The sequence below is a fragment of the Hyaena hyaena genome, unplaced genomic scaffold (genome assembly GCF_003009895.1).
Source record: "Hyaena hyaena isolate Hyena2069 unplaced genomic scaffold, ASM300989v1 scaffold_541, whole genome shotgun sequence".
In the NCBI taxonomy this organism is placed as follows: domain Eukaryota; kingdom Metazoa; phylum Chordata; class Mammalia; order Carnivora; family Hyaenidae; genus Hyaena; species Hyaena hyaena.
In genome coordinates, this window is record NW_024081174.1 from 628815 (window position 1) to 639476 (window position 10662).

Here is a 10662-nt window from a genome sequence, read left to right on the forward strand (position 1 = left end):
TATCTTTGGTGCAACATAATTATATAAATATTTCACTTTGTGTTATATCATCTGATAAGCTTGTATTTTGAGAAATAGAAGGTTTATATTTTCATGTAGTCAAGTCAGTCTATCTTTCCCTTTGTGATTTATTCCCTTGCTTTTATGCTAGTTATCTTTTCATGCAATTTTTAAAAAATTTACTCCTTGAGGGTTTGGACACGGTGGTATATAATTTTTCTATGTTTGTTCCATAAACAGGCCTAGTATATAGTGCTTAGGGCACAGAAATGCACAATAAATATTTGTTGATGCATTGATAAATTTTACTTGATTAATTTATGAAGCTTACATTTCCCACAAAGTTATACTGCAGATTTTAACAGAAACACATTATATTCATTTGCATCAGCATTTCCTTTTGGAGACTTATAGAGAATTTAAACTAAGTCATGCTTTTGGGCAGCATTAGCAGAAAGCTGGTGCCTTATCATTATTCTTGGTTGAATAGAGGGAGAAGTCTTTATCATATCTTTCGATTTGCCTGGCTTACCAAAAATTTCATCTCACTTGTGTGGAGGCTCTTGAGTCTGGCTTTACCATGTGAAGCACCTGGCCCAGATATAGGGAAGGATTAAGCGGTAACGTGATTTCAGATCTAGCGAATAGATTTCTATCCGTTTTTTTTTTGTGCACAGCTGTGGGATTGTTGAGCCAGTTAGTATTACATTTGGGGTCCCAGAAGACTAACTCCCAGAGAGGAGAGAAATCCTAAAGTTGGAAAGAAGACTCAAGTCTTAACAGAGTTATGATTCACCGGGGGGAATGGAGCAGAACAGGAAGGAACCAATCCCCAAGAATCCAGATGTAGAGAAGGGAAATTCATATTTTGCGATGAAAAACAATCACATTTCTGTTCTTTTGCCTCACTTCAGTGTACTGGCTAAATGTAAAGAGATGACCAGTTTTAGAGAAACCAGAGTCCCACATCTTAATAACGTGTGCTCTTGCCACATCTTAATAATGTGTGTAGGCAGGGTAAACTGACACACATATTTTGATAAATTACATATATGGCAAAATCAATACGTCATTGATTAGTTGGTCGTAATAAACTCTAAGTTTGAGAAATGACTCTGTAGAAAACTGAGAGGGGTTCTTAGGGGTGCTCTGTCTTGCCCTTGGCCTCTCATGCATGTCTGATCTTGAGTCTCCTACTAGCTGCCCTCAGCTCCCCTTCCTGGGCCAGTGCTCCATTGAGAAAGGGCATCTTCTACTCAGTTGATTCTCCCAACAGTGTGAATTCCTTTAAGTACATTATGTCATGAATTTGGTCCTTATATTCTTCCTAGCTTTTGAATGACTTCTAGCTCCCAACTTACATGGGATTTGGCTTTTGATTTTCCTCTGCAATTTCAGGGCCATCCTGCTGACTGCCAGTTCAGACTTCACCTCTTGATTGAGCCTCACTGTCCAGGGTAATGGGCAAGGCAGGCAGAATTTTCTCAATGTCTTGCAGTTGTCCTGGGACCTCAGAGACGGCTGCATCAACCAGCCTCTGCTCCTTTGGTGCCTTGTAGCTTTGACTCCCATTCACAGCTTGGGGCTGCATGCAAACTGTCCAAGGGCAAAGGAGATACCCTTTACGTCAAGCATTTGTCGACTGTCCCCTTGCTCTTGTGTCCTACAATGGCTAATTGCAAAACAGCAGTGGCTCCCAGTATCATCCAGGTCTCAGCCCTTCCACATGTGTTCATTCCAAATGACTGGCCACTGGGAATTGCCACACACCTTCAGTCAGAGTCACTGCTATCAACCAACCTTACCACTGCAGACCCAGAGACCCTATTCTCTGCATCTACTCTCTTGGAAATGAGTTTGTGTCCGTCCATGGGATGTACCAGATCTTCAGTGCAGTGAGCAATAGTTAGGGTTACTTTCTTAAACTAGACCTTTAGCTAAGGGAGCTCTGGGGTGTGGGCTGCTGGAGAGTGGCTGTTGTTGTCTCAGTCCAGGAACTATTCAAGACCACTTGTGTGCGAGCTTCTTTTTCAGTTTTCAAAATTTATTTGTCTATTTTCTTTTCCAGCTTTAATGAGGTAGGGTTGTCAAATAAGAATGGTATATATTTAGGTTGTACACCATTCTTTTCAAAGATACACAGCATGATCATTTAATATATGTATACATTGTAAAAGGACCACCACAATCAAGTTAATTAATCTGTTCATCATCTCACATAGTTTCTGTGTGTGTGTGTGTGTGTGTGTGAGCACATGTGTGTGCATGCGTGTGTGTGTACGTGTGCATGTGCATGTGTGTGTGTGGTGAGAATATCAGATTGACTCTTTTAGCAAATTTGGAGCATATGATATGGTATTATTAACTATAATTGCTACACAATACATGAGATCCCTAGAACTTCTAAATGACAGTTTGAGTTTCTGAATCTAAACGTTATCCCTGCCCCCAACCCCTGAAGGACAGAGTTGTGGCTGGTAACACACACTTCTTGGGGAGCCTCTAATTTCCTCCTTCATCAGGCAAGGCTGGGAGGGAGGCTCAGTGGCTGGTAGATCCCAGTCTGAGAATCCTAAACCCTGTATTAATTTCTCCCAGAAGATAGCCTCATAAAGAGTAGAGAATTGCTCACCTTCAGGGCTGCTTTTGAGATACAAAGGCTAGTCGAGGGCCAGCTGACATTCAGTGACATTGCACCCAGACTGTTGCAGCCCCAGGCAGCTACAGCAAGCTGGACTAAAGAGGACAACTGTACCTATTGCTTTGAGTTTCCAGCCTCTATACTGAGTGGAATACTGTTCTGTCTAAGCTCATGTCTACCTGGAACCTATGAATTCAACCTTATTAGGAAATGGGCCTTTGCAGACATACTCATGATCTTTCTTTCTTTTTTAATGTTGATTTGTTTTTGAGACAGAGAGAGAGAGAAAGAGGGAGAGAGAGAGAGATGGAGTACAAGTGGGGAAGGGGCAGAGAGAGAGGGAGACACAGAATCTGAAGCAGGCTCCAGGCTCTGAGCTGTCAGCACAGAGCCCGACGCAGGGCCTGAACTCATGAACTGTGAGATCATGACCTGAGCCGAAGTCGGGTGCTTAACTGACTGAGCCACCCAGGTGCCCTGTAGGCATAATAAAATTGAGGTGAGGTCATTCTTGACGGAGGTGGGCACTAAATGCCATATGACTTGGTGCCCTTATAAGAAGAAGGAAATTAGGCACACAGAGAGAACGCCATGGGCAGTAGAGGCAGAGATCAGAAGTGATGCACCTACAAGCCAACAAACACCAAAGATTGCCAGGAACCACAAGACACTGGAATAAGCAGGGAAGGATTCTTTTCTAGAGCCGTCAGAGGGAGCATGATCATGCTGACAGCTTGATTTCAGACTTCTGGCCTCCAGAACAATGAAGAATAAACTTCTGTCATTTAAAGCCATTCAGCTTATGGCAATTTGTTGAGGAAGTTAATACAGCCTCCCTCAGCAGATGCTTATCTGGAAAAATATGGTTATTCAGTTCAACTGCAGAGAACAAAAGCCACTCATGTTTTTGGCACAGTCCACTCCAGGTTCACGCAGGTAGCTGCTGGAGAGGGCATGATGCTGGCAAGGCCCGCTCCATAAACTAGGTGATTGTAACCTGGCCAGTTACTGTGGCCAGTTATCCATTGAAGGCCATTGGCTATTCATGGGGAGTTCTGTTGGCCTTATGTTAAGGCAAACTGGAGATGTTGTATTATATACCACCTGTGTCTAGGATAAGGGCCTATAATGAGGAAATCTGGAATACTATTAGTGTGGACTTTTTCTCTGGTCCATCTCTTCTGTATGTATAGCTAAATATTTGTTTGTTTATTTTATCTCTGTAGTTCTAACACCCTAGCATAGGGTTTGCCTATCTTTGTGTTTCTTGCTCCAGGAAAATTCTGTGGCCCCAGGGTGGAAAGCAAAAGCTATCTACAAAATTCCTGATTTGTTGTTGTTGTTGTTGTTGTTTGTTTGTTTCTAAGAAAAGCCAAAGTCCCAGGGGAATGAATGCCTTGTAGAAATCAGCAAAGTGGCTTGGAAGAAATACGACGAGAGAAGAATTTTCCCCAGACTAAAAGAAGTTCCTAAAGCAGGTGGGTGAGCAGGGCAGCAGGAATTTTCATGATCCCCTGAGGAGCACCCAGGGAATGTCTCCCAGAAGGAATGACTGCCTGTTGTGTCCTGGCAGAGAGAACTCATAAAGAGCTTCCTCAAACATGCTCCTGCCCCAGGCAGGCAGAGATGCTGAAGAAGTCTGTTGGAGAACCGTGCATAAATGAAGACACATCTCAGCTGGCTTCCTGTGTAAGGCACTGAACTGTGCACAGCCCTGGGCTACCAGAGGGACCCCTGGAATGACTGAGGTTTCCTCCTACTGTGGAAGAGAGTAGGCTCACAATCACAATTAAATTGATTTATGGAGAATAGAGAGATATGTGCCGTTTCTTGCACAGTTGATTTTGTGGGCTGAAATTCATGCCCCCCACATGGTGTGTTTTTCTGGTGGAAGTTGACACCTAGTCAGAAGGCACACTTCATTTGCAGTGTCCGTCAGCCACAGCAGGTGTATTCTGTGAGTGTTCCCACAGCTCTAGACTCTGTGGCCAGGTTTCAAACAGCAAGCCCCGTTGGTCTCTTGAGGTTGCGGGGCACATTTGTATTTATTCTTCATGTCTCCCGTCCATAAAGAAATGGCCCCCAAAAAGCACTTAAAATGGGTACTTGATAAATCCTTGTTATGGTAATGCCTTTTAGCTATTGACCTGCGTACCACAAAATAATGTTAGTTGCACCCCATCCATTCAGATACTGCTTTGGCATTACACTCCACTCCTTCTTCCTATTTCATAACACTATCAACATCCTGGAGGGTGGCCAGTGTCTGGGTGAAATACAGGTGTCTTAGAAGGGATCTGGAAGTCCATTAGGGAAGACCCAAAATGCAAAGTGGGCCAGGTGGTGGAATCACGTTTGGTTCTTTTCTCAGTACATCAACACCAGCTTCTTACGCCAGAGATTTAGAGTGTTCTCTAGGACTCCTAAAGGTGGAAAGAGATAATCTCTGCAGCTTGTAGATTGCAGTTGTCCTTGTTATCCACTCTATCCTGCTTTTCCGGATGCACCAAGACCCTGCTATTCACCGAAGAGAGAGAGAACAAGTCCAGGCAGTACTAGACTCCCAGTAACATAGTACAAGCAGGAACAGTCCATCAGGAAGAGTGCTTCTTGTTGAAGGGATTAGGAGTCCCCCCAAGGGACTGACAGAAACCCACACAGTGATTGCCATGTAATTGTGGGGTGATGGGTGTGGTGATGTTTGAACCAACACTCCTCAGTACCTCCTTCCCTCATTCCATGCTTCTTGGAGGGCGTACTAACCGCAGGCAATTTCGTTTCATTTCATATCCCTAGCATATGCAATTACAGGTACTGCTTGAATCACACATTTTGGCTCTGATTCATTCCTTCCTTTATTGTTTATTTATTGGATGCCTGTTATGTACCAAGCACTTTTTCTAGGCCATGAGGAAGCATTAGTGAAAAATATAAACGTTGTCTTATCTCTTCCTTATCGATAGACATGCTTGAATAGTTTCTTACTTTCCGAGGCCATCTTATCCATATTTGCCTTTCTTTTCCCTCTATGAAGACAGGTCCAGCTCCTGAGACCCCAGCCTAGGCTGGAGCCCTGGGTCTTCTTGGGGTTCCAGATGAAATGCTCGATAGATCCCAAAGCATACTCAAAGAAGCAATATATGAAGACATTCATAAGGCATGGTTTTTGCCCTGGGTTTGGAAAGCATCTAGAGTCTAAATAGTGCTAAATAATTTATTTTTTCTGGAGAAGATTGCTTAAGAGTGGGACAATGGCTTACAGAAGGATCCTTGCTGGAAGTTAACAAAGACTTCCTTCTGTTGAAGCTCGAGAGCCAAAAACATTAATTCTGTTCTCCTCAGTGCGTCTGTCACCTTAGCACTTAGATGATTTATGTAAAAGCTTTTTGTTGTTTCTCATAATATCACAGAACTTTCAACCCAGAGAGAAAAAAGGAAAGAAAAACAAGGATACTTCTTGTTGAGATGGCAAGAACACCCAGCCAGCCTTCTCAACCTTCACCCAAATGAGATTTTTTTTCCTTTTAATAAAGTGTATGTACTTTCCTAGTCTTTCAAAGGGGAAAAAAATGTATGGGTGTTCCCTTGGGTAAACTTTCTGTTAGAAAAGCAAATAATTGAAGGACGCTTCTGATTTGAGAAAAGACTTTGTAACTACTTCCCAGAGAGACCTGCTGTACTGGGGAGAGGACTGAAATGTGAAATTTGGAGGTTAAGGAGAGCGTTGTTTGTCTGCTGAGTGTTCTGAAAGAAACATCTGTCCCATCTGAGGGATTGTTGGGCAACTCTTGTCTGCGAGGTAAAGTAGAGGTTTGAATGCCCCTTGGGATAGTTGGTAGGCTTGTCTATGCCTCCTCATTGGTGGGATCTGAATCCTGCCTGGGAAGTTCATTTTTCTTCTACTCAACAATTATTTATTGAGCAAGTACTGCATTCCAGGTTTAGTGCAGTTGATAATTTGGAAGGCGAGGTTTTTCTCATTATGGTTTATGTGCACATATAAAATGTTGAAATAGTGCAGCTGGTTAAAACCAAATTACCAAATCTGAGATAAGAGGGTTGTTTAGTATCAGATGGATGCTTTGTTCAGCAGCCTGCCAAAATCCTTGGGTGAAGTATATGAATAAATTGAAGTGTGAAGATGCACCAAAGAAATAACATTGGATTAAATAGAGACAAAACAATTGATCATGGAATAATAGACCCAACAATTTCCAAAGCTGCCAGGAGTCAGCATCTCTCCAGCACCATGATTGACATGTTTTTCTAAAGCATCTGTTTTGAGGTGTGTGAGATGTTCATAAGCTCATGCACATTTTTCTCTATAATGAGTGCATGATTTAGCACATAATCTGCAGGTGGCCATATGCAGACAGTTTGCTTTAAGCCAGGTATAAATATCAAGTTTAAGTATTGCTGAAGAAATCTTTTGTTGATTTGTGTCTATTCTTTAAAATCTGAAAATCTCTACATAAGGAGTTGGAGTCATAGATCCTGGATATGAAGAGGATGGGGGTTGTTGGTAGCTCTTATGGGCCATGGAAGCACCCCAGACTGAATGAGGGACATTTACTTGGCCTGTCCTGCCCATCGTAGATAGATCTCAGAAGATCTTGGGTCTGCAGGCATCCAGTCCAGCAGGGTTTATTCTTTATTCCCCTGCTAATGCTGGTTAGAAACCACTGGGTAGTTCCCAGCCTGCAGAAAATCTTGAGGGGGCAGAGCTGGGTGAAGAATTTGGGGGTAGATTCTCACTCTCCTTATACCTCCTTACTTATCTCTGTTCTTAGAGATAAGCCCAAAGAATGTCAGGCAGCATCTGGTTTCTTCACCTTTCCTTATGAAATGGGAGGCCAAGGGATTCTCATTGCATGAGTCATGTTGGCTAGTGCTCTTTAGTAAAAAGATGATGACTTCTCAATAAACAGGCAACTTAATTGTTCAATTTGGACTTCCTATTTCACATTTATGATCATGTGAGCAAATTTAATCAACGAGTGTTCTCTCCTAAGGAGGAATATATAATATTGAATGTCTACGGGATGACATATGTGGGAAGCAACATAAGTGATGGGGTCAGAATCCAAGGACCGGAAACCACAACGTTCACCGCTCTCTGCTCCTGCTGCTCTTCTGCCAGGGCCTCTTGAGAGTGATAAGAAAGAGGTAGGATGATCTTGTTAGTGGAAAATAGCCAAATGAGAGGTGAGCCGACTGAGGAGAAAGACCAGGGTCAGCAACTTCTCTACAGCAAGAAAACATTTCATGCAACTGAAGGTCTTCATTAAAGTTTCAGAGTTGAAAAGGCCATTCCTGTATTCCTGTATTCTGTAACCTGCAGCAGAATGACACATAGTTACATAAAGAGAGAACGATAGGTGTGGTAGAAAACTCCTAAGATGGGGAATAAAAATCTGAGTTTCAATCTCTCCTTTGTCACTTTACTGATTGTATATTCTTGGGCAAGTCACATCACCTCATATGAGACCCAGTTTTCTTCTCTGTGAAATGATGATTTTTAATCATGTACACTTTACAAGATTTTTAAAGCATTAAGTAAAAATGTACAGTGTTTTGTAACATAGAATATTTCCTAGAATGTTTGCTATTCTCATTCTTACTAATAATAGTGATAAAACCTGATCAAGAGAGTCTTTGAGATAGACCTCGTCTTACTGAGGAATGGAGGTATCTTCTTAGGGTTCTATTTTATTTAGACCAAACATAAACATCAACATCCATTTCTTTTTTTTTTTTTAATGTTTTTTTTTTTATTTATTTCTGAGAGAGAGAGACAGCGTGAGCAGGGGAGGGTCAGAGAGAGAGGGAGACACAGAATCTGAAACAGGCTCCAGGCTCTGAGCTAGCTGTCAGCACAGAGCCTGATGCGGGGCTCGAACCCCCGAACTGTGAGATCATGACCTGAGCCAAAATCGGACGCTTAAATGACTGAGCCACCAGGCGCCCCCAACATCCATTTCTTGCGAGGTTTAATCTCCTTCACTTCTCAGGCTTATGCAAAGCTCGGTTTAATATGGCTGTCATACTAATTTTGTGTAGTGAGTTCAAGAGTGGGGTTTGAAGGCAGCCATAGCATAACCACAAATATTCATCTTGATCAGAATTAGGCAAAAATATGCACATAAAAACCAGTACAAATTTAGGTATACGAATTAAGAAAGATTCTCCAGTGTAGAAACTGGTATGTCCAATATCATGTCAAGAAAAACTACTATGTGAGACAAAGTTCCAGAACTGCTGGCATGTATATGTCATTCCAAGATAAGTGATCTCTACCTGGTTTGGATGAGTCCTCAGGTGGTTGGCATCAGCCTGAAGTTTAGGTAAATTGGAGGATACGGCATTTCAACAATTGAGTTTCACAAGATCAGTCTTCATGTAGGACACCTAGTTTGTGTAAACAAGAAACATTTTCAATGTCATTAGATGTCCCCAACCATATTTTGTGCTTACAAAGATCATATTAGCTCCCTCAGCTACTGGCTGGGCTCACCTTTTAGTAAATAAGATAAATAAATAAGATTTTTTTCATGTATACTAGGTCTTGACGTATGTATTAGTGATCAGGTAGATTTCAGGGTCTACGTAAGAATTTGTTTTTATGTGTCTGGATTCAGTTTGAAAAACCCTGGTGAAAAACCCTAAACAGCCAAGAAGCAGGATTAATCCTTTAAAATGTCAGCTTGTCCTTTCATTTACCATCATGTTCCATCTTTTTACTACACATAATAATCTGCTAGTAAGAACATAGTGTGGCCTTAGAAAGAGTTAAAGTAAAATATTTTGCATCTGACATGAATGCTTGACTAAATAATTTAATAACTTCCTTCTTTGAACACATGGAGCTAATTGTGCATCTTCTTGAGAGAAAGTTTGTTTTCTTTAGCTAGGCTTCTGTGTTTGGCTTTAGCATTTCTGTCACCGGCAGCACCCCCCGCCCCCCAACTATTAAGCAGAAACCCCAGCCACGGCACTCAACAAAGAAGTGGCAAACCTCCAAGAAATATATTTCCCACAAATACACAGCTGAGAACATTAAAAATTGGATAGGTCTGGTTTATGTTTGGTTCACCTCCAATGTCTCACGTATAACTTTGGAGTTGAATGAGCCAGTGACAATTCAGTAAAATCACTCAGGAGCTCTGGAATCACTGTTCTGACATCTACCACTGCAGCCTTTGTCTTATGTGATAGCCTAGGGTTTGCTGACAGGGTACATCAAAGAATGGGGACCAGGTTGAGGACAGTTTGCACTGTCTTTAATCATTTGGTAAAAGCTCAGGAGGATTTGTTCAAATTCAGCTAAGTAAAAATCCTCCACTTCACCACCTCGTTCAGACGATATGAGAACCAGATGGGTTTCCACACGCTGCCTGATTGCTACTGTCTGATGTAGACAATCGGAATTCTGCACATCTGTGCCATGACATCAGGGAACACCACAGCCCTTCATTTTGCTGGGCAGACCACACGAGAGCATTTTCTTTAGTGGGAACAAAACCGTCATTCAGAAGGCACCTTGTCCTAGCCATTTGTGAATTAATTTGTTAATGAAACATTACATCAGGGTAGCACTTTACAGTTTACAAAGTGCTTTCATTTCCTCATTTAATCCTTAAAATAACCTTGAGAAATAGGCAGGACTTTTGAAAGAGGGCTAAACAGTTGAGGAGAAAATCCAACGTGCTACTATTACCGTCTTTAAATGTTTGGTGTTAACTTATATATGGACTAATGTTGACTCATAGCAAAGAATAAAATGTGTGTGAGCCCTCTTTCTTCCTCAGGGACATATCCTTTTCCAAACATTAATTCATGGGGCACTGGATTTTCTGACATTTACATTGTCACCCATAACTGTATGGAAGAATGACTTGGCCCCTGGGAGTGGGGTGGGGTAGGGTGGGTGTTTGGGGGAAGAGTTTGAACTGCAGGTTTTTAATCTTAAAATATCATGTTGATTTTGAGTAATATCTACCAGCTTATTTTTGCCACACCGG